Source organism: Amblyomma mixtum, chromosome 3 (genome assembly GCF_055824585.1).
Source record: "Amblyomma mixtum isolate Tamu chromosome 3, ASM5582458v1, whole genome shotgun sequence".
Taxonomy (NCBI): Eukaryota; Metazoa; Arthropoda; class Arachnida; order Ixodida; family Ixodidae; genus Amblyomma; species Amblyomma mixtum.
The window spans coordinates 38,932,687-38,956,440 of record NC_143014.1 but is presented as its reverse complement, the minus strand read 5'-3'; the positions used below and the strand labels follow the sequence as shown (position 1 = coordinate 38,956,440).

Here is a 23,754-nt window from a genome sequence, read left to right as displayed (position 1 = left end):
AGCTCGCGAGAGTTTGTAAATCTCATCTGATAACCACATCTATCCCTCCTTGCTTCTTCAGCCTGGTTGACATGACAAGTGTTTTGCCCTGTAAGTTATCACGTGGTTCGCGCGTTATCTTCTGCTCCACCAACGAGAGTAAAATTTAACCGGTCTTAATCGCCCATTGATCGTTCGTCATCCCAAAACATACCTATACACTATTAGAATTGCATTCGGGAAGGACATATTAGTTTAGGACGCTTATAGTCTTCAAAACACACACCGTGAAATACTCAAGCCTTTTAGCTTTTCGTTTCTGCTGAAAAGCGACTAGTTCGGCTAAGAGTTAAACCTTTGAGATCGCGTTCACTAAAAAAATGTCACCCCACTGCTGGCTAGGCAGCTTTAATGTTTATACTTCGCGGGCGGCAAAATATAACTGATTAAAATCATAGGGGAATGCAAAGTAGTCTATTACGCGCGTATGCAGCCCTTTTTATTTGGTTCTCGGAACTTCCGAGTTTACCTTTGCGCACGTACACGAGATCAGTGTCCAGAAGAGGGCCTGGCGAGCACTACTCTTAATCACTTCCTTCTGGGTCAAAAAGAACCAAGTTTCTGCAAGCCAAACTCAGAACCTTTGTCGGCCAGTTTCTTATCGGTCTAGTAGCAGTCTACTTGCTCAGAGTGAGCAGTATACCTCAAGCGGTACTGTGAAGCGGGCCGGGCCGGGCCCGGGCTGGGCTTCACTCCGGGATTCACGGGCCGGGCCGGGCTCACTAGAGCGATAATTTAGCGGGCCTGGGCCGGGCCCGGGCTTGAAGCCGCGGGCCTGGGCCGGGCTCGGGCTTCAGGTCGCGGGCCCGGGCCGGGCTCGGGCCTCAAATTCAGGCCCGTGCAGTGCTCTACTTCGAAGTCCACTTGTGGTTCTCCCATTTGCGGGAGAAGGCGTTCATGATCCGTAAATTATTTCGCTGTTTGGCATTGAAGCTGCCCATCAATACAGTGTACTGTGTTTTTACTTAACTCATTGCCTATTCCACGTATTCATAGAATTTTTCGAAAATTTTGTCATCATGAGATGATGTAGGTGCGTAGGCTTCTACCACCTTGATTTTGTACCTCTTATTAAGCTTTGCCACGATGACTGCCACCCTCTTGTGAATGCTGTAGAATTTCTGTGTGCTGCCAGCTATGTCTTTATTGACCAGGAATCCAACATCTAGCTCTCGCCGGTCCGCTAGACCCCGACAGCAAGTACGTGTCCGCTCTTTAACACTGTATATGCCCCATCCGTCCTCCTAACTTCATTATGACCTATGGTCTTCCATTCAATACCAGCTAGTTCATCAAACATGACGTTCCACCGTTAAACATTGCTAGGTTCAGTTTCCAATGGCGGCCAGTCCTGAGCCAGACACTCTTAGCATCCTCCGCTGCGTAACACGTCTGACCACCACCTTGGTCAGTTGACCACCGCCTTGGTCAGGCGCGCGGTTTTTGAATGGCGCGAGAAAAGACCCAAATTAGATTAGGATAATCTAATCTAATAGGAGGATAATCCCGTTTTCGGAACTCTAAAAGCTGATATGGCTATTACTAACGGCCGGCTACAAATCTCTAATTGCAACCAGGCGCCTAATCGATAATAGGTAGAAAGTTAACTATTGGAATTTAGTTAATCACTTTACTAGTTAACATGACTCATCTGTTTTTTGACGTCCGCCAACACTGGTATAATTATGCCACAAAAAGCTTCTCCTTACCTCAAAAACCCTATTTTTAAAAATTATTGGCTGGCTTCTCTGAAACTCCTGGTATAACTTAAACCATTGCAGTGTATAACTCATAACATCAGTGCTTATCAAATCGCGTTGATCACATCGGATACATGCAAATCTCCTCCCGCATATGCGAACACAAGCATCGCCACTCTTGGATATTTGGCAAAGGGTAGCCGCAAGCCTTTGTGCACAATTTTTGCGAATATCGTTTAGAGGGCTCCCGCGCATCTGATGTTGCCATAAAGGTTTGCGAAAGAAATGGGCACCGAGCTGATATACAACAAATATTAACAAAACAGCACAGAGTGCGAAAAAACCGCAGTGGTGCGGCCGAGAAAAAAACTTCCACTAAAAATGACGACAGGAAGCTTACCTTAACTGCGATCCACTTCATCATAGCACAGCACGCGTTAGGCAAGCGCCCTTCGCGAGCGCAACCGTCCACGCGAGCGTGCATTTCTCTATGCGAAACTACGCAAGGTTCACCTATTCAAGCCTCTTCAGTCCTGATACACTACAATCACTGGACAAGCAAGCCACCGACCGCCCGTAACAGATTCCGCAGCTTGGGCAACGCTGCGCGGGGCTGAAAGAAGCTTTGTTGCGGCCGTATACAAGCATGCATCACGGGCTCCAGCCCCCGGACATTTATATCCCCGCACGACGTCATAGGGGCAACCAGCAGTGCTCGGGAATGCTCGGTGTCGGCAAGAGGGCAAACAATAAAGAGAAGGGCGCGAAGGTTCACCGGCTCCGCTGACGCCTTCGAGCGTCCATGCAAAAATATCGCCGGCCCAGGTGTTGCACCTATTCTCGTGCCCCGTAGGCAGTCGCGTGAGCTAGAAACGCGCACGATTCACTAACGCTAATCAAGTGAAGTAGTCAGCGGTACAAAATAAAAAGCGCCCATTGTGGAAGCAACGGCGGCATTTTTGCTGGCACCGCGCATTTTCTTTTTCGGTTGTGTTTTGCCTGTTCTGCACTTTCGTTTTGATGGAAACGATGATCTAGTCGGGCGAACAGCCCATATATTTGAACACGACGCCTGATTAGAACAAAGGAGGCCTACAGTAACGTTTCTGCTGCCCAACAAGAAACGCAGTGCCAAATGGGTGTCAAGGGGCGGGGTGGAAAAAGTCTCTTCGTGTGCGTAAGTGATTGATCGGAGCCTCGCCCACTGTAGTCACCGTCGGCCATTGAGAGAGCGGTCCAAGGCAGTAAAACGTCCGACCTCAGGCCAAGCACATATCAGCGCCAAAGTTTTCCCCTGTTCCGACAGTTGTTCCGCCTTGGCGAAACCCATGCACATATAGGCTGCTTCTTTGGTTAGATCCCGTGTTGGAAAAAAATGTCTACCGAAAAAAAAAATGCAACGAAAGAGCGACGGTGAATGCAATCAATTTTAGTATTTTTTTCCCAGGCCCACTGCATCGGTGACCAATTTACACTACGATAATGTGCAGTATATGTTTGGAGTGCATGCCTGCAGCGAAACGCTCACAGGAAGCGTGGAAAAGGCGTCGGTTATATTTGCTTTCTTCTCTAAGCGATCGCTATAGCCCAGGGTGTAATGAGCAAATAGGCGACGCCCAGATGCGCCCGGGCCAGCCATATATACTTCAAACATTCAAGCTAAACCTTCTTTACTGAATATGCCAAAAAGAAAGCTTCTCCACCACAGGCTAGTATTCATAGCTAAGTATAGATGAAATGAGAAGTCGCATGCTTCAGAAAGCTCGCCGAAAAGAAACTGCACCGAGAGATGTTTCTCTGTAATTGCTAACTATTTGTGGTGAGGCGGCGCCGCCGCATGGCGCCGCAGTCGTGCAGTCGTTAAGAGCACACAGTGAACGATCCGCTGGATCCACGGTGCCCTCCCTGCGCATGTTTTGAGCCACACATGCGACCGCTATGCGCAAATTCACATCAATGAAATCCGCCTTCAGTTGGCCTTGCTGTCTTGAGAGGTTCTGATTGCATCCGCGCCTCTTGTTAAGGTGGGAGTGCGGCTGCGATATCAAAGAAGGCGGCAACACAAACAAGTTTCGCTGGCTTTGTCCGTTACAGCTTCGTAAGCAGGCTACTACGGCGAAGAAAGTTACAGATAAGTCGACGTCGCGATCAGTTCTCTTGAGTTCGCGAAAACGTTCCCGCATAGAGAACAGATGAATACCGGTATAAACGTCTGACCATCAGTGGTGAGTTTAGTTTGCTGGCGATAGGTGAAAGTTACCCCTTATATAAGACCTCCTGGAGACTTGAATGAGACCGAATATTTAAAGTTTAATCGAGCAACAAAGCAAAATTGAAGGCTGGGCAGAACGCGATCGCGCAATCTTACGACGAATTCAGAGCATCACTCCTAAATAACAGCGGTAAGGCGCGGGGAGCGCCGATACGCCTCTCACCTCGTACAGTGCCACGTCCGTACACCGCTATCCGCTGTAATCCCTGCTATCCGCGGGAATAGCTGCGCTTCTCCAAGTGGGTCTAATGGGCGTTTGGCGGGCCGGTAGTCAGGCGGCGGCGCGCAGACCGGTAGCAGATCTCAGCGCACGCTACTTGCTCCCGCGAGCGGCCCATTACAACTCTCGGGCCAATCGGTATTTCATTACGCGAGACCCGCAGGGAAGGGAGGGAAACGATGCGCACCCTCGCGAGCACCACTCAATGCGCGCTTCACCCCCTTGTATCGGAGGTACCATCTTGTCGCGATTTCTATGGGCCTCACGTCAGGCAGGCGACGGCTGAGTCAAGCCCGGTCGCGCGAGCGGTTCCGATCGCCGCGGCCGCGCTGGCGGTCACGTTTTCGCGCCGCCCCGCGCGCGGCGGCCGCTGACCCACGGGTCGACGCTGGCCGCCAACGTGACCTTGTCCACGCATCTCACTGCTGCCGAGATGTGGCACAGCCAGGGCCTACCGAACACCCGCAATCATTGCGCACCATCAGCGGCGACCGTTTCGGGCCGTCACGGGTGGGATGCTATATTGCCCACTTCGGGGTGTTGGTCGCGAACGCTGCTCGTCAGGAGTCGTTGTCCCCCTTGCGACCACCGGCTGTTGTTTTGCCCGCGCCCCTGGCGATGGAGCATCGATGACAGTTGTCTCTAGCTGGCTGTGCGAGCGAGGCGTGGTACGAGGATAAAGGTCGAGAAATGGCAGCATCCCCAGCAACTTTGAACAAGCGCATTTTTTCAACGGGAAGTTCCTTATGAACGCAATTTTTTGGCATTCGTAAAACTGCTCCGCAACAGTCAATATATACGCAGATCCCCCCTCGGGACGCTTGTAGGTATTCGCTATTTATTGTCACAAAACGCACTCCACTGGCTTTCTATGGCAGTCTTATAAGACTCGGCGCGAGCGCAGGAGAAACTTTAAAAGCGAGATTTTCGACGCGTCTAAAGGCTAGACATTTCCCATCAACATGAATACCCAACAGCTTCTTACAATATTCCAGAGTTGCCGCAATTATTGTCCGAAACGCACCTTTTTGGTTTTCTATGGTAGGCATAACTACTCGGTGCGAAAGCACGACAAACTTTAAAACCGAGATTTTGCTAAGAAGCGGAAGGTTAGACCTTTACCACAAATATGTACATGAGAGAAGCCAACAGCCACAGAAACCAAGGGGCACAGGGAATTTTTAATTAATTTATTTATTTTGTGGTGTTGATAAATTTATGATATTACTGAATATATTATCGCTTAAAGCTCATTGATTAGAAAAGCAGAAGAAAAAAACAACCACATGCCGCCGGTGGGATCCGAACCCACGACCTCCGAATTACGCGTCCGGTGCTCTACCTCTGAGCTACGGCGACGGCTGTCAAACTTTCTGCTTTCGGGGGTATTTATGTTTACAAATAACCGAACCTTGGGAGTGTTCACCAGCGCCACCCACGTTCTTAAGCGGCGGACGTAGCACGTCCTGAGTTACCGCTGATGTGAAGTGGAACGTCATCGAACGGCGAGGGTGGAAGCTGTGTGAGAACCATCTTATGCTTCCTAAGGCATCAAGGCTGCCAGAACCGAGGCCCTCATTAAGCAATTAAGCAGACAAGGAAAGGGGAATGAGGGGCTCGTATAAATATGAGAGAAGCCAACAGCCACAGAAACCAAGGGGCACAGGGGATTTTTAATTCATTTATTTATTTTGTGGTGTTGATCAATTTATAATATTACTGATTTACTGATATTACTGATTTTAATTAATAAATTAATTAAAAATCCCATGTGCCCCTTGGTTTCTGTGGCTGTTGGCTTCACAAATATGTACAGTCGTCTTCAAAAATACACGGCCCACGACACCGGCGGCAGGAGCGGCTGCGGGACGATGATGATGATGTGGGGAGGGGTGGGTGTAGGGGTGTAGGAAAGGGAGGGGAGGGGTGTAGGTAAAACAACGGGCCTCCGTCGGGCCGGTAATACCGTAGCAGGGCTGAGCTTGGCCGCACCGAGGTGCTGCTATCTCCGTCGGGGGTTCGCTACGAGGGTGCGCCGATTGACGCCAAACTTTAACCTCACTCTCGCGCGGGCACATAAAGCCCTTCCTAAATTTCATGTGCGGCGTTCCTCCGTTGCGCCGTTGACGCTAACTACGAAGGAGCAGTTGCTTTGCCGTGCTCTTTTTAAGAACGCCTAAGGCCGCGCAGCGTCAAGACGTGAAGTGGTGACCCCCCCCCCCCCCCCCCCCCATTTTTTTTTCTTTTTGATAGCCGCTTTGTATCTGTGGTTACGAAAAAAGCATGGTTTATACTTTTTGCGTTGGCTTCTTGACAAGCGACCGCCGCACATCATTGCGAATATAGTTGAACGTATAATTTAGGGAACATCAAGACCAGGAATGTGGGCATGCAACAAACTTAATTGAGAAATTCGTTGCGCAGACTTTAACCTGTTTGGCAAAAGACGCTCGCGTTGGAGGATACCTCTGCATACCTTCTGTATTGTTTTATTGGTACAGCACTGCCAAATGTGCTGGCCAGTGTTAAGCCGCAGTTATCAGATTAATTTAAGACCCTCACATCCACTCCGCGACAGAGCCATTTTTCTGTGCATAATTTCATCTTCCTTTTGTCTTCAACTCAGCATCACTTGCCAGATTGCAGCTAGAGATTCGGCCTCAGATTTTTCCCGATCTGACGTACTCCCCATCAGCAGCATGCGCATCATGAGTAGGCTTTTAGTCCGAACCGCTGTCGCTAAGACAGCTAGCTGTCTTCTCTACCGTCTCTGCATGGCACCCTTATTGTATTAAAAGCTTTCGGGTCTATCTAGAAATATAAAGTTCCTGTTAGCTAATGAATAACATGATTTCTTCATGTTGCATACCAATTCTGGTAGCATAAAAACTGCCACGAAACGATCCCTTATAGCTAGCTGATGCTAAAACGCTACAAACATTTCTCAATGTAATTGAGCCACCTATATTAAATTACCACTTTTTTTAGAAAAAAAAGTTGTTATCTATAAGCAAATGAACTGAAACTCATTTCTATTACAACTCATTACCTTACCACATTTCTCAGATGACTATGAAAGTGAACGACAAAGAACGCGGCTCACCCAGCGTTTCCACTGTGTAAAAACGGCGAGTAGAACTCAGTTTATTAGGTTGAGATTGCTATGCGGTGTTGTGTGGCTGCCGGACACCAATGAATACTGTCGGAAATCAGCACATCGTTGTTTGTGCGTTTCGGCCCGATGCAGGAGCTCAGAAACGCTGTCCATCACCTTCAGTTCATTAATTCTTCGCCAAACACAGTCCATTTCAATTTCAGTGCTAAAACGCCACTTAACACGATCAAACCCCACCAAGAATCTTGTGTGAAGCCTCGGAGTAACTCGGGTAAGCTCGGGTTTGTTCGGAGGAGCGTCGCGGCAGCTGTAGCCAATCAGCGGAGGGCGTCGCGCCAGCTGCCGTCTTGTGGGGAGAGGGTGTGAATATGAAGAGCTAGAAACGCGGTAGCGTGCACATGGCAGAAGGAAGAGGCGAGGAATGAACACATGCTTTCGCACGCCCACTCGGGCTAATACGATAAAGCCGTACCACTTTTTTATATAAATATTATTTAACTCCTTTCCTGGTCTTCATGTTCCATAGATTATCCGTCTAAATAAAGGAGCAATGGTGTCCAAAGGGCGCTTGTTAAACAGTGAAAGTAAAAAAAAAAATATAAACCGTGCTTTTTCCGTAACCAGAGATACAAAGCGGACATAAAAAGACAAAAAAAAAACAAGGCTTCCCCACTTCACAGAGTGGTGGCTTGGGGCTGCGCGGCCCTATAGGCATGCAGCTACAGCGGGACTACACCTGACCCTGGCGCATTTTCGGGCGCCTCGGTGTAAACGTGATTGGCGCGAACTTGATTACTCTTGTGTTTTTATAAATAGTGTACAAAGCTCTCCCCTGTCCTTTCTTGCTGTCGCTCTCTATACTCTCCTCGCTATCCTCTCCCTTTCCTTGTGACGTCCACCGGCAGCAGCTCGGGTGCTTAAGATGTTAGATAGCGATTGCAACGACCGGCAACGTTCTTTTCCTTCACTTTTTTTTTCTTTGAAATAAACCCCTATCACCCCCATTACCCCGCGTCACGTGCCGTGCGCCTCCGGCGCGTAAAGACGCGCATAGAGTCACTGGAAAATTAAGTTATTCCGGTTACTCTAGAAGCGCAAGCATCCAGGCGCCCTCTTTCCTAGTGAGCGTCAGCGGCGCAAAGGAAGAACGCGGCACGTGAAATTTATGAAGGGCTTTATGTGCCCGCGCGAGAGTGAGGGTGAAGTCTGGCGTCACTCGGCGCACCCTTGAAGAGAGCCCCCGAAGGAGATAGCAGCATGCACCGCGGTGCGGCCCGGGAGCCACTCCTGCTGCCGCAGCCGTGGGCCGTATATTTTTGACAACGACTGTACTTAACAGCATCGTACAATATTCCACTTTTGCCTCACAATTGAAAGTGACATCCAGGAAAGCTGAACTTGCCATTGACGACAGGTTAAAAGCAAGATAAGTGGCTGTTTACTTTCGTGCGAACCGCGAAGACTGCTGCACCTTACCCTTGTCTTTCCGCCGCTCTCGATACTCAACATTTATCTCTGCAAGCTTATTTACTTTAGCAGTGTCGCAACACACCCACTACGTAAAAAAAAAAAACAAACAAACAAACACTTGTCACTCGCGCTGCAAATGGCGTTAATCAGCTTTCGTTCAGATCACGTGACATTGGAATGTGACAAGAAATGCTACTTTCTCTCCTGGCTGCGTTATTTTCTCCTGGGCTAAGACTGTATCAAACGCATTGCTAACACTGCGCCTCTCATTAAGGTTGCAGGTGGCACTGTGAGATGTGGGTTTAAATAACGGAGAAAACTTCCAAGAGGTAGCCTCCTCTTTTACACCTGGAAGTCCAGCGTATATCTCATTGCACAGGCACACTCGGGTTTTAAGTAGGGGTGTGCGAATATTCGAAATTTTCGAATATAATTCGAATATTGCATTTTTAGTATTCGAATTCGATTCGAAATCCAAGTATTCGTGTTGTCTCGAATATTCGACCCGACGCGAATTATCGTATCAAGCCGAATATTCATTGTGAGCACCGGCGTTCATTTCAGTCCGCAAGCCCTATTGACAGAGACATAACAACAAGGCGGCGCCCAGAGGAATGCGCATTCCTTCCTCCAAGGGCCATGCCGTAGCTTACTGCGCTGGTGAGCTTCTTTGTGGCTATACCTGCGAAGCTGGTATAGTCAGAGCTGTGCGCAAAATACCTCGCAATACGAGCCAGTTCAGTGCCAATTGAGAGGGCATTTTCTATGGCTGGAGAAGTCGTTTCAGCTAGAAGGGAACTACTTAATTCTGCCTGACCATGTGGAGCAGCCTGTTTTCCTTCACGACAATCCTTTATGTTCATCCCAGCAACGCGTTTTTGTGCTTATGGCAAGCTAGCCTTGATCAATGCCGTGTACCAGCCATCTTTTATGATATTTCCACTCTTCTAAAAACAATGTTCGAGACTTTGATACTTTTTGTGCAGCCACACACACCTTTTGTGCTCATTTCATCACTGATAGTTGAACTGTGATGTTCTTGGGTGCTCAAAAAAAGGTTTTGTAGTGGTTAAATGTGTCTACCCTTGATTATTCGATATTCGATTCGATATTCGGAGCCAAGTATTCGTATTCGATTCGTATTCGAAGAATTTGATATTCGCACACCCCTAGTTTTAAGCGATGCAGTACGTCACGTGCACGGTGGCAGATATGTGCTCACGACGTGTGTCACGTGAATGCACTAGCCCATAGAACATGCAAGAACGCATCCAAGCACATACAGGAGTCACATCAGCACGATAAATGTTCCATAAGTATTTGTGGAACTGTATACTGTGCACGCAGTCAGCCCCAGTAACAACTGTCGCTTTCAGACAAGCATTCCGTCCATAAAATGTGTTCATATATTACTCATAGTAGCTTAATTTACTAGCTATTACGCGACCATCTTGTCGAACCAGGTGCATTCCGACATGCCTTCTAGCCACTTGGCTTTTGTGAATGATGTAGGCTGTGCCCACGTCTCGAAACACTCTTTTTTCCTCTCTCTGAGTGAGTTGCCTTCTCGAACCATACGATATATGGACAGAAATGCAAGAAAGAAGACGACAGCTGCAAGCACGAAACTTGGACCTTCACGACTTCTGGTCACGAGTTCACGCACGGCATGTCTCGCCGACCAGGCTGCAGTGCCTCGATGCTGACGCAGTACTACACTGCCCGTGAACGGAAAACTAAAGAGGAAAAATGGCTGAAAATAATGCGACGTGCTGATCGCTGTTACTGTTTCAGTCCGACTGGAAAAAGTCAGAGACCAGACGCGGTCGCTAACAATCACCTGCTCAGTGTCCCAGGGCCGAAGGTAGCCAAGGTGTATACTCACATTTGCCGCCTTGTGTGGGCCACCGCAAAGGAAAAGAAAGGCGAACAATGGCGCGTTGCGGAGCGCAGCCGCGCGACTCGATAGCAGGTTATGGAGCAGGAAGTTTGCCCGTTTCTGCGGAACTGTTACGCGTATGCGCAGCGCTGGGTTGGCATCGGGGCGGACAAAGGTTGCCGACCGTGCACGTTGGCGCTGCATGGGAAAGTAGTCAGCGTTCGCGTATTCGGTTGGAGCGCTTCTCTCTTTTCTAGGTCAGACCCACTGAAGGATGACCGCATCTATTAGGCCAATAGGAACGGGCGCACCCGCTGCGTTTGCCTCCCATGATGAGCCTTTCACGCCGATCAGTTTTGCTACGTGAAGGCGCGTCCTTTGTTTCTCCTGTATTTGCTAGGAGCTTCTCAGAGATTAGAACCGAAATTCTCCAGGAATGCAAGGCTACGAGTGTCCTAGGTTCGCACTAACACGGCCTTATTACAGGTGTTGTGCAAAACATTCCAACATGAAGTATTGAAATATTACGTTTCACTGCATCCTATTTCAACACGTCAAAAGTCTCAGCTTAACTCCTTCTACCTTGCTTTACACAGCCTCACGTCGCAATAATACCAGGGGATAGCTTGTTTTTATTAAGTGCTCACAGTTCGACACCATACCTTTTCAGACATCCCTGCGACAAGACGTTTCCATCCCTAAGTTGTAAAGGCTGAAGCAATATATTAAAGGGGAAGATTTATTCGACTGGCGCAAGCAATTACCCCTCAAGTATGAGGTGGCAAGTAGCCTTTGCGTTTGTTTATTTTTCTAGGCACTTTTTTCTCTTCGCGCATGGTCACTTTAATACTGTTTCAAGTTTGATAAAGAAAGAACTAAGGAAAAAAAATTACCTTTGGAGCGCTAGCCAATTTTTCCCTTTAGTTTAATGCTCGTGCCTGTGTAATTAGGTACACACTCCCTACCACCGGTAAAAACGGATGGTTTGCTCATCAGGAGTGCAATAAAACCGCTCAATAGTCAATAGCATGGTCAAATGTATAGGGTAATCCCCCAAGGTGGAGTAGATTTCTATTAACGAAGTAATTACTCATTGACATCCAGCCGAGCGCAGCCTTGGGGGATTCCCCTAAACATTTGACCAACACAGTTCCCACTTCGAGTTATTGATTAATTCGCTCTCTCCCCACCATATCTTGCCAGTGATTTGATATCGACCCTCTTCCCGCCCCCACTGTATCGTTCTGTCTACTTTGGGCTCATGGGTGATGATGTTTTAAAGCCAGTGCGTAAAATGCCAATTTCTCGCTGCACCAAAATATTTTTCTATAAATTACACACCGAAACTCTACCTGTCAACACGTGGCTTGATACGAAAGACATTTTTGTGTCTTCTGTAAAATGTCGCTCGTGCAATGTGCCTGAAACAATTGAACATTGTTTTATAGACTGCAAAGACGCGATTTTGTTTTGGGATGTGCTGCAGAGGACGCTACAGAAAGATTTTCTCCTAAATTCCTACAGTGTGCGCTACCTTGTTGTTTCCCAACCTGACTCGAAACCCTATGATATGATTCTTCTGATTGGACTTCATTGCCTTTGGAAAACGCGCATGCAAGACCGCAACGTTGAACCTGTTGTTTCACCCAGAACTCATTTTAGCCGAATGTTGCTGCAGGTAACGGACATTTACAAAGAATGGGACTTTTTACCGGATTGGTTTCCTCTGCTGATGCGCTGTATATTCTTACCGGCCTTTTAGTTCTAATATGTTTACTGTCATGTTTGTGCCACGTAGCGCCTCTCCAGGTGCTCTGTAAATAGTTGTTTTTGTGTGTGTGTATACACACACACATATGTATATATACCCCTTCTGTACAAAACCGTGTAAATAAATACTATGAAAGAAAAAAAAATCCCGGTTAGCTCAATTGGCAAAGCGACTGCTCCGGGGAAGCGGTGGTCCCGGGTTCGAATCCCGGACCAGGACGAAGCTGCATAGCTTTCCTTTGTAGCCGTTGGCTGCGCTCGGGTGGATGTCAATGAGTAATTACTCCCTTATTACAAGTCAATAGAAAGGTGCAGCTCTAGGATGTACGAATGAACCAGTTTAATGTGACGCGAGTAATTTCTTTTCTTCTTCCAGTGGCAACAGGTACCCACGCAGAGGCTCGAGCGTGATGCAACGGGTTGCCGGGGCGAACGCAACCTGAGCGAGCGAGAGAAAAAAAAAAACGAACGAAAGGAAAGGAGGAAACTCCGTCGCGCGGGTGCAACGATGCGAGTCGCACCATAGCGGATCGGAATCACACTACCTGAGACAGAGACGGCACCTGGCGGCTGGCAGTGACAGTGGAACAGAGATCCGTTGTGGAAACCGGTTGGTGACATCATACTCTGCCGTCGTGATCCCGTTGCAAGGCGGCATCGCCTTTCGCGAGGCAGACGAGAACCTGCGGCGGACTCCGCTGCCGGCGTCATTTTTACCGAAGGAAACCGGATTCACGGCGTTGAGGTACAGCGAAAGTATTTTCCCTTTTTTTTTTTTTTGCGGCATGCTGATGGCACAAGTTCTTCGACCGGCGATCGCGTCTCGAGGAAGTTGTAAAACTGATTTCGATCACAGTCACACCTCCACTGCAGCGGCCTAGGGTGGCTTTGGGCGGTGTCAGTACAGTCATGGCAGTGTTTTGCGCACTTCGTTGAAACCTAAGCTTATCTGGGGGAACATCGATGAAGCCTAGTATTAGCACTGAACAGCTTTTCCTGTTCTTCGCTTCCCGTTGTCAGGAAAACCCACGTATGGGAGCCGAAACGTCGTAGTTTTGTTTTAGCTGGCTTGCTTCACTGTCCCCAGTGCTTTGCTTCGTCTTGTAAGAATGCCATTAAAGCAGCTCAGGTGACCTACGGTTTCTGGATGGTTCGCTTACGAAATGCGTTTTCTTTTTTTCAAGGCTCCCATTCAGCGTGGTGCAGTGAAAATGTGGTGCAAATTTTGCCTCTAGACACCGAAGAAGGAGCTACCATAGCTTATATTGCACCTTATTATACGAAATATCTGTGGTGGCTGTCGTGAGAACGTTCTTGCTCCGCGCTCGTGGCTGATGTCGGAAACTGATTTATTGAGCTCCAGCGTAAGACAAGGAGCGACACCTCCTATGAACTATCGGAACTCTGGAATGTCAACAGTGATTGCGTATTATGCCGCACTGCTATTCGCTGAACCTGGACGTGGTTTGAAATCTTCGACAAAGAAAAAAAAAGGTGGGTGGGAGGAGTACCGGTTGTTCTGACTTGAACTCGGATGCTTTAGATGTGGAGGCCGAAATAAGTCGAAGAAAAAGAACAAGAGAGGGAACGCGACTCGAGCTATAAATCCTGAATACAGGAATAGCCGTACATGAACACCAACTTCGGATGCTGCAGCAGCGCGTTACTGGCTTTACGTGTCAATGGAGGGTCACCTTGCGATGAGGTCAATATCGGTTTGACCCGCAGAGAGGAGAAAGGGTGTGGACGTCGAAATGAACAGATCTACATATGAGTCTTCTACACATACAAAGCAATCGCTCGAAGAGAAGTAACATGTCGAAAAAAGAAGCGACCAGGCTTTTGTAAAGGGCGCAGACGCAGGGGACGCAGGAACGTTGCATTGCAGTATGAGAGGAAAGATGGTAGCCCTATTAGCAAGAAAGGGTAAAGGGCCTGCCAGAGAATGGAAAATACCCATTGAAACAACGCGGTGTTATGAACAGCACCCCGTACCTCATGCCCCCCACGGGCTGGTGGTAGCCGCTTTCTATGGGAAGAAGCGGCAGGACGTTGCTTATTTTCTGACGAATAAATGCTCTGTCCCCGTCAATGCCACTCTACTGCCCCGTATGACGGTCGCCGCTAAATCTGACCCATCGTGGCGCTGAGAGCAAAGAAAGGAAGTTCCCTTTTTGGCAACAGTACGCGATCTCTAATGGGCGGATCAGGCAGTTTCGTCGGCGAGGTCGTTACCGATTACGCCGCAATGACCTGGCAGCCCTTGAGAAATGACGCGCCCTCTGTCTAGGACGCCGATTACTCTCGAATGTCATGCCGCAGGAATTATGGCCGGCTCTGAGTGCCGTGCCTTAGAGCCGCTAACTATGGCTGTTCTTTGTGGTGCCCTTGCCCGACACGGTTAATCGTAAGTATAGCAGTATTTGTTCCCGTCGCTGTCGTCAGGCGAGGAACTTTACGCCTGAGTCTGACAATCGGTGCCGGTATGTCGGCGCCTGTGCAGGAATCCCTGAAGATCGCCAAAAAGCTAAAGTGTGCGATACACCGTAAGAGAAATATATTGCTGTGCAGGGTATAGCAAAGTCGTTACTCTATCTCGCCACAGAAGAAGCAACATGCGAAGAAGTGATTCCATTTAATGCACTTAAGATAAAGAACAAAAATGCCTTTGTTATTTAAATTCCATCCTCTTTATCTCTACAGATGTATGCGATTCCGAAATGAGAACATGGGCAAAAGAGCCGCTTAACTAAGCCATGTCATCCAATGTACAGGGCCGTTTAATATGAAAGGGAACAGCCAGCTTGCACAAAAAGAATTTTTGTTTGGTTCTCTCTCTGCTGAAGATGTAAATGACTTTTAGATATTATATGCTAAGAGGAGAACTAGTCAGAAGACGGAAACCAGTGTGCCTGTCCCATAATTATGGAGCAATCATTAGCTGAATGCACTTTCTTTGTTCCCTCTAATATTGGAGGGACCTGTACAAACGGTGCTGGTTTTGACGTGTTTGGTGCAGAAGAGATGAGAGATAGGCTGTAGAAAAAAAAAAACAAAACACAGCCTCCGAGAAACAATTAGTAATCAAATATTGATAGTTATGCACGATGCACAGTGAAGACAATGCGCCCACTTCTCGTAACTACAAAACAAAAACTACAAAAAAATCTCCACTATTAGCTAAAACGATAAGACCAAATCGACAGCAGGAAAATAGATAAAGTTGACAACTTCAGCGTAACACTTCGAATAGGTAATATCAGGATTATTGTTGATAGAGGCAATCGCAGACTATATATCACCGCTGCAGTCGTCATTTCTTTACTGGACTGTGTTTCTGAAGAGCTAAAGAGCAAAATTAGATTTGCGCTTGGTGCGAGAGTCTGTGTGCAATGCAGCAGGTAGCGTGCAGAACTCCAGACGGTCAAGTTCGGAACTCTTAGACATCAATTCTGGATATTCCGATATTCTGAGGCGCAGCTAGAGAAATATTTAAGGTAACGGTCCCTTCCTACGAGGCGTAGCGAAATCTTTCTTTTAAAGTTTGTTCATCGTTCGCATCGAGTAGTTAAGACTGCCATACATAACCAATGGGGAACATTTTTGCCGATAGCAAAAACGTGATTAACAAAAATATTCACGCCTGCCGAGGGAAGGTCTGTGGATATATGGATTGTTATAGCGAAATCTTGGGATATATGAAAATATTTCCCATTGAAAAATGAGCTTGTCCAGAATTTCTGGGTATATTCCCGCTTTAAGAGCGCCAGTAGAACGGGACCTGTGAATAGGTTGCCGTAAAACTACGCCGACCGGTTCGTGGCAAGAAGCAAAGTGAGTCAGGATGGGTCACGAGGCATCCCCGGTGGGCCTCGGTGTGGACAGGCCCTTCTTGGAACTGCACCCCGTTCCTGCTGCGCGATACTGTGCGCGAAACGTTGGCAGGCAGCTAATGTGTTCAACGCCTGCAGCCATGCAACAAGGCATATGAGTGCCGCTATATAAGGGCGAGCTTGCCCTATTTTGGAATTTCCCCCTTTATCGAAGGTTGACATTTCTACGAGAGAATACTTCCCGGTGAAACTGGTATTGACAAAAGTATCTACATGAAGGCCCTACACTTCGTTTCTGCTAAAACCGAAACCGCAAAAACAAAAAAAAAAGGAAAGGTTGGAGAGTTTACCTGGCGCAAGAATGTTTCAGCTCACTCCTTTCATTTCGCCATACATGAGTGGAATCGCTTGGATAAGAGAATTATGCCAGCGCACCTTCTGCCATGGTCTCTTCAGCCTTGCATGAGGTCAGTTATTTCGGAGCAATAGCGCTAACAGGACAAGAGAGCAAGAACAAGTAGACACACACAGCGCTAACTTCCAACAGCTTTATTAGGAACAAAAGCACAAGAATTTATACATGCATTTTTGCCGTGTCATGCCAAAGCATGCGCAAATTCACTGCGAGCGTAAGTAAACAATTTCTTTTTTTGAGAGTTTGACAGAAGGAGTGTTTACACTCCTTCTGTCATCATTGTCTACTTGTTCTTGGTCTCTTGTCCTGTTTGCGCTATTGCTCCGAAGTATGAACCAACAAGCCCGAATTTCGACGTTGTTAAGGTCAGTTATCTTTGAGTAATACTCTCTATGGCTTATCTTATGTTTGCATCGTAATTTTGTCGATGTATCTGTGATACATCATTGTTGTAACACACACGCAATGGTGCACCACAGAGCGATGCAGGTATATGCGCGAATAAATAAATAAATAAATAAATAAATAAATAAATAAATAAATAAATAAATAAATAAATAAATAAATAAATAAATAAATAAATAAGTGGCACATCGGTGGCGACAGCGGGCAATTAATCAATCGAGACCGACCCGGACCATCGACCAAACACAATGGTACTCTCTGTGCGGCGTTGTGCGCATTAGCCGCTGCGGGGCGCACAGAGGCGATATTATATTCCCCGGCCGGATGCGTGCAGAAACTGGAATCGCCCGGCTATGGCGGCGGCGGCACAGCGTGCGACACAGGCAGCCGTTGACGCCCCCTCACGTCTCGCGCATTCGGTGCGCGCAGCCACAAAGAACGCGCGAATCCCGTCCCCGGAACAAAAGAAGCGGGTACTATTCCATTCGCCGACAGTCGGCTGTGTAAATGGAGAAACGTCGTTTCTGCGCACGCGCAGAGCGAACTGTAGCCGCAATCACGAGGCGGCTGAAACCCCCGCGGATCGGTTACAATGGCGGCCGATTGGTCGGCGGCATCACTCTGCCAATAGGATCGCCTTTCCACGCATGCTGCGGAAGAAAAAGAAAAGAACAAGACGAACCCTCTACGTTTCCCGTGGGAAACAAAGGTCGGCGCATGGAAAATTACGCTGGAGGCTTGCTGGGCACGATGTCGCACTTAGGCATAGAAATATGTCTTGGAAAGTATTCAGCTCACTGCCGCCATGTCTCTAGCTCCTGTGTGCGTGCACAGTCAGAGTGCGATTCGTGGCATCATTGACAGAGGAGGGTTAGCTACACTGCGCCATCGTCACAGCGAGTGGAGGTGGCTATAAAAGCCTGTACGGTCACGCGCGCCATAACCATCTTCCGAGAGCAATCTATTGACCGAATACGCACGCCCATTTGTGGAAGCTTGAAACAACGAAGCTTATTAAGCCACGAAATGCCCACAGCGCTTGTTGTCTGTATTTTGACGCACGACCTCGCACTTTTCGCATATTCAAAGGTGCCACAAGCGCCTGTTGCTGTGGTGCCATCTATGTGCCACTGGCCAGTGCATGCGATCTCTGCTATAAGGCTTGATACATGCAGCGACAGGAGCCCATTTTCTTCTTGGAAGGGCGTAATGTGAAGATTTACGGCGCTAGAATGTCTGTGCTAGACGATTATCGGTTCGTTCACCATTATTAACAGGAATTTATCGCTTCAGAAGCTGCCAAGGACGAACTGATTTCATTACTTCGTGTCCATAAGTTAAGATGCGAAAAATGGAATCTGAATAGAAAGGGAAAGGCTGGTCACGTAATCACCGCACGGCCTGCATGCAAACATTATGCTTCCCTATTCAGTGCGTGTGTGCTTACTGGCGTTGTACCGACAGGGATGATTAAAAACAGATGTGATGCCGCGCATTAACAAAGTGCCAGGCTCCGTCTGAGTTCTGGTCGTATCAGTCGCTTTGCCAGTGCAGCAATTTCGAGCGTTGTGCGGCACACTGCCAGTGGAACTCGTTAAGGCCCGATATGACGCGGCCAACGTAGTTATACGCTGCTTCTCGAGAGCAGCATGTTGGCTCCGGATGTATTGCTAGATTCCTCCGTTAGTCAAAGCAGACCTGCCACGGTTAACAAGAAAAAGACTACCTTGAAAGACGGAGTGTAGGGCAGCTGTACGTGACCGCGCTCAGCAGGGTCTATTTGAGACGGCAGAATAAAAGAAGGTATGATGCAGGATTTGACGGCGACGCACATGGTGAGATTGCCGCTTCGTGATTGCTCAGGTTCGCAACGATTAGGGTCCGGCAGGGGCTTTCTTGGCGTGCTGTGGGTATTCGGAATCGACCGCTATGGAATCCCTCCAACGAAATAACAAGCTCGTAACTTGTAACAACCTAAAAATCAGTGGACTGATCAGCTCACTGTTTGTTGTCTGCAAGGCGCTTAGTAAGGCAAATATTGGTAGATTTTCCTGAAAGAAGGAAAGACACTGCTTCTGTAGAGCAACCTACAATATATCATATCCATACCATCAATCAGGCTACACAGAAACGAGTAAACTATTACTGGTTCCTAAGTACGCGTCCCACAAATTAAAGAAAACATTTTAATTAGTATTAACATTAGCAGCCACGAAGGGACTCCATAACCAAGACGTGAAGAAAGCGTACATAAACATTCTAAAAAACGTCTACAAGGACTGCAAAGCGATAGTAGTCTTACATATGTGGAGGGAAAAAATTTCATTCAGAAAAGGTGTGAGGGAGGCGGACGCACTTTCACCGTAGCTATTCAAGCAGCTCTGCAGAAAATATTGAGGGCGTTGGATTGTAAAGAATTGAAAAGCCAAATATTGCTCGTAACATCACCCAGATAAGTAGCTCGGGCAAGGAATTAAGGCGAAGACAGCGAAGGGTTGAAAACAGTTTGGCAAAACAGCAACAGTTTAAGACGGGTAATAACTATCTGAAGTAGACTCGGAGGGCACATATCTAAGCGAAGTTGCTTCGGAGGGTCGGGACCGTGGAAAGGAATTTACCAGGAGAATAAGAATGGCGAGAGTACATTCGTCCAGCACTCGAAAGTTAAGACCATGCAATTTACAGTACGCCTCGAAAGAGAACTGCGTCACCGACATATCCTAACAGTACTCATCGTTGAGACCTATATCTGGAAGCTAGGGCGTAAGCGCGGAGTGAGGAGAAGGACAGCTCAGCTTGCGATGTAACGGGGCATGATAGGTGTAACGTTAAGGGGCAGCAAAAATATATTTTGATGGAATTTAGAGGGGTAAACAGACTGAGTCAGGACATGCAAAACTCAGAAACAACAACCCATGGCCTCCCAGAGTGGCAAGGTTGGCCAATATTGGAACGAAGCTGTGATGATGGACGTCTAAAACAAAGGAATGCATTTCCTTGTTTACCACGCATGGAAATGTGGCCAAAAAAGAAAAAAAAATACATATTTCACCATTAACTTCTTTGAACGCTTGTTCCATAGATGTTACCGAATCTCAGCTATACCTCGCATCAAGCCAGGCCATTCGGCAGCAGGGCGTGAAAGTGTTTCGGGGAAACAAGGATGCAGAGCGCGCGTTACGAAACCGATTCTGCTCCTGTTCAAACAGAACTGTTGAGCGTTCAGGTCACGATGCATGGCAGGCAGCACTTCCCGTTGGTTGCAATAACAAAAGGAAGCGGTTACACACGGGAACGCAAGTGGCCCGCGAACAAAACGCGCCTGTTTTTAGCAACTGGCAGAGCGGCGTGTCTTTCTTGAGAATGCGTGCGCTCCAAGTCGCTGGGGTATCGCTTCTTCGCGGCGCCAGCCGCCTGCATTGCCGAATGATCCCGCGCGTCGCTTGGGGCCCGCGACTCTGCCCATGGGTGCAATGTCGCGCCGTTTGAGGGAGGGAAAGGCCACTTACTGCCGGATATCGCGCAGGTTCCAAGACTTGCAACAGGTTCACGTGAAACCCTTCACTACAGGATGGTCGGGCGTCTCGAGCGCGCGTGGTTACCGCAGAGGACGCCCACACCAACAAACTAGCGCGGTAGGCTATACTAAGCTGAGCGACCAGTGCGAGGAGGTGAGGTCACGATTGAGCGTTCAGACACTTGCGGTCGTGCCCACAACTTGGCATTCTCTGCTTCAAGGGGAGAGGACTCGCTGGCCGAGCTTACAAGCGCCCAAACATTGGCGCACGATCTGCGCAGAAGCACTGGTCCGCGGAGAGGACTGACGCGCCGCCAGCAACCGGAACAAAAACACCACGCCAGTAATGAACACGTCACAGGCCCTTCCTAAACAAACACGTGACCTGCGCCACTTACGAATACGTTACATAATCTTCCACACCCGCTTAATAGACGCATGCCCCTCGTTCCTACCAAAGCTTGTCTCTTCTTAATCTCATGATATGTCACGCAGCTGCAGCCATCTGTAAAGCCCACACTTGTCAGACACCTGGCTGCGATTACGTAGAGCTGCCATATACGAGGTCTGTTAGAAAAGTATCCGACCTTTGGCCCAAGAAAAAAAACTGGCATAGCTGGAGCGTTAGAAACCTAATAACCTTCAAAGTAGTCTCCTTGGGGCTCCATATACATCTCCCAGCGGTGCTGCCATTGTTGGAAGTATTCCGAAAAGGCCCTTTTCGGAATGGAATTTAGCTCTGCTGTCGTTGCAGCCATAATGTCGTTTCTTTTCTGAAATCGCTCTCCTTTCAATGGCCTCTTGATTTTAGTAAACAGCCAGAAGTCGTAGGGGGACATATCAGGAGAGTAAGGAGCCTGTTGAACTACAGGAGTCTGGTTTTTCGCCAGAAAAGTCTGAATCAAATGCGAGGAATGTGCAGGAGCAATGCCGCGAGGGATGCGCCAATTTCTTGTTGACCTCAATTCCGGTCTCTTGCGCCGCACAGCACCACGTAGGCGATGGAGGACATCCCTGTAGTACTCTTTAGTCATTCTTTGATCCTGTGGGGTGCCTACTCGTGGTGTGCCACACAGAGGGAGTCAAAAAAGCAGTCAGCATCACTTTGACATTGCTGCGCACTTGGCGGGCCTTCTTTGGTCTTGGTGACGTGGAATGCGTCCTCTGTGACGACTGGGATTTGGTTTCCGGGTCGTACCCGTACACCCAAGACTCGTCACTAGTGATTACGGCGTCGGTGAAGTCAGGGTAACTGTTTGTGGAATCCAGCATCTCCTGTGAGACTTCAACACGAAGCTGCTTTTTCTCCACCGTCAGCAGCTTCGGCACGAATTTCTCCGCAACTCTCTCCATGGCCAAATCTTCGGTGATAATGGAATGTGTAGAAAAATTGCTGATGTACACCTCTTCCGCAATTTCTCGGATAGTCACACAACAGTCCCGCATCACCACAGCGTTCACTTCGGCAATTACCTGGTAATTTCGGCATGTTGATGGCCGACCGGAGCGTGGCTCTCTCTCCACAGATGTGCGGCCGTCTTTAAACCAGTTGCACCACTGCTTAATCTGTGTGCTGCTCATAGCATCATCACCGAAAGGCGTCTGAACATTTTCAATGGTTTCCACTTGGCTATCGCCAAGTTTCTGGCAAAATTTGAGGTAGTAGCGCTGCTCCTCTCGCTCCGCCATTTTCCTTGCAACAAAAAACCGACGAGAGCACTGCGCACTGCCTCACTCAAACGCTGCTTCCCAGCGACTGACGTTATCGGCAGGCGGAAAAAAAAAATAGCGCATGCGCACGAGGGTTTAAGGTCGGCTGCTGTAAGAGCGCTTGTTTCATATCCATCAGGTGTTCGCAAAAAAAAAAAAATAAAGTCGGATACTTTTCTAACAGACCTCGTATACACAACCCCCCCCCCCCCCCCCCCCCCCCATTTTCATCTCGCTGTTTACGAACAGAAACTGCTTGTATTAGGGGCGCTGACTAGAAGGTGATCTCAATGCCCCGCTAAGACACCAGAACAATACCGTGACGATATAAACATAGTGCTGCGGCTTATGACAAACACAGTTTCGATCGACTAGTTTGCACATCCACGCATGGCTGCAGTCGAGTACAGATTCATGCCATGCATGGAACAAACGAACACGTTACAAGATTTAACGCTTCTAACGGCGCTGATCAATAGGCTCAACATTAAAAAAATTACGAGCAAGCACTTTCCTCGCTTGGAAGCTGTTAACGGCCCCGTCTCTTTGCAGGGAGTTTGAATATGTCGAGCGAGGGAGCCCCCTCCTTTGCACCGTACGCCGTGAACGCTGGCTCCATCACAGGGACACTGCGCAGACGCTACAGAGCATTCGTGCGCTGACTATTACATTACGGGTGGTTGCAAACTCGGCGGCACCGTTAGCTGGCCAGCGACACGAACAAAACGCCCTGAAAGATCCAGAGAAACAGTTCAGCATTCAACACATGGAGCGGCATGTGCGACTGCGTGATGCACCCTTGCTTATAGTCTATGCAGGTTCTCCTTCGTGAAGAATGGTTCTGATATCGGACGTAAGGTTGGAGTGACTCATATGTGATTTTTCTAAGGCTTCACCCGCCATAGTAGTTCGATGGTTTTGGGGCCCGGCTGCTGGTACCTGGTCAAGATAGTTTTTGATGGAGGCGAAATGCGAAAACGCCCGTTTGTTGCACATTATAAGTAACCCGAGATGGTCTAAATTAACCCGGGACCTTCCACTGCGCTATCCGTCGTAAGACATGTTGCTTTGGGGCGTTAAACCCGATATACCACTCATCTTTCTCGGGCTTCCACCCGCGGCCGCTGTGAGCCTCCTCGCCATCTGTTCGCATTTTGTATTTTTTGAGGCTTAGTTTTCCTTGGATAGTTATTACGAATGAAGACAACGCGGCTCGGAGCAGGAACAACGAGGAGACGAGAGGTGTTCATGCTCCGAGTCGCACTGCCGACATATTCTAAGGGTGACAAAAGTCCCCGTACGGAAGAGTTCGGAGAAACGATCCAGGCGCATGTTCGCCATCGATAGCCACATTTTGACTAACTCCCATTAAGCCACTTGAGTCCAGATGATTAACAGAATTATTGGCT

The 23,754-nt window shown here is 48.3% G+C and overlaps 1 protein-coding gene across 1 annotated transcript in view; it reads right to left on the bottom strand.

The window, feature by feature from the left end:
* Window positions 1–23,754, bottom strand: part of LOC149349731 (uncharacterized) — a 555,241-nt gene that overhangs the window by 82,407 nt on the left and 449,080 nt on the right. The window lies entirely within an intron of this gene.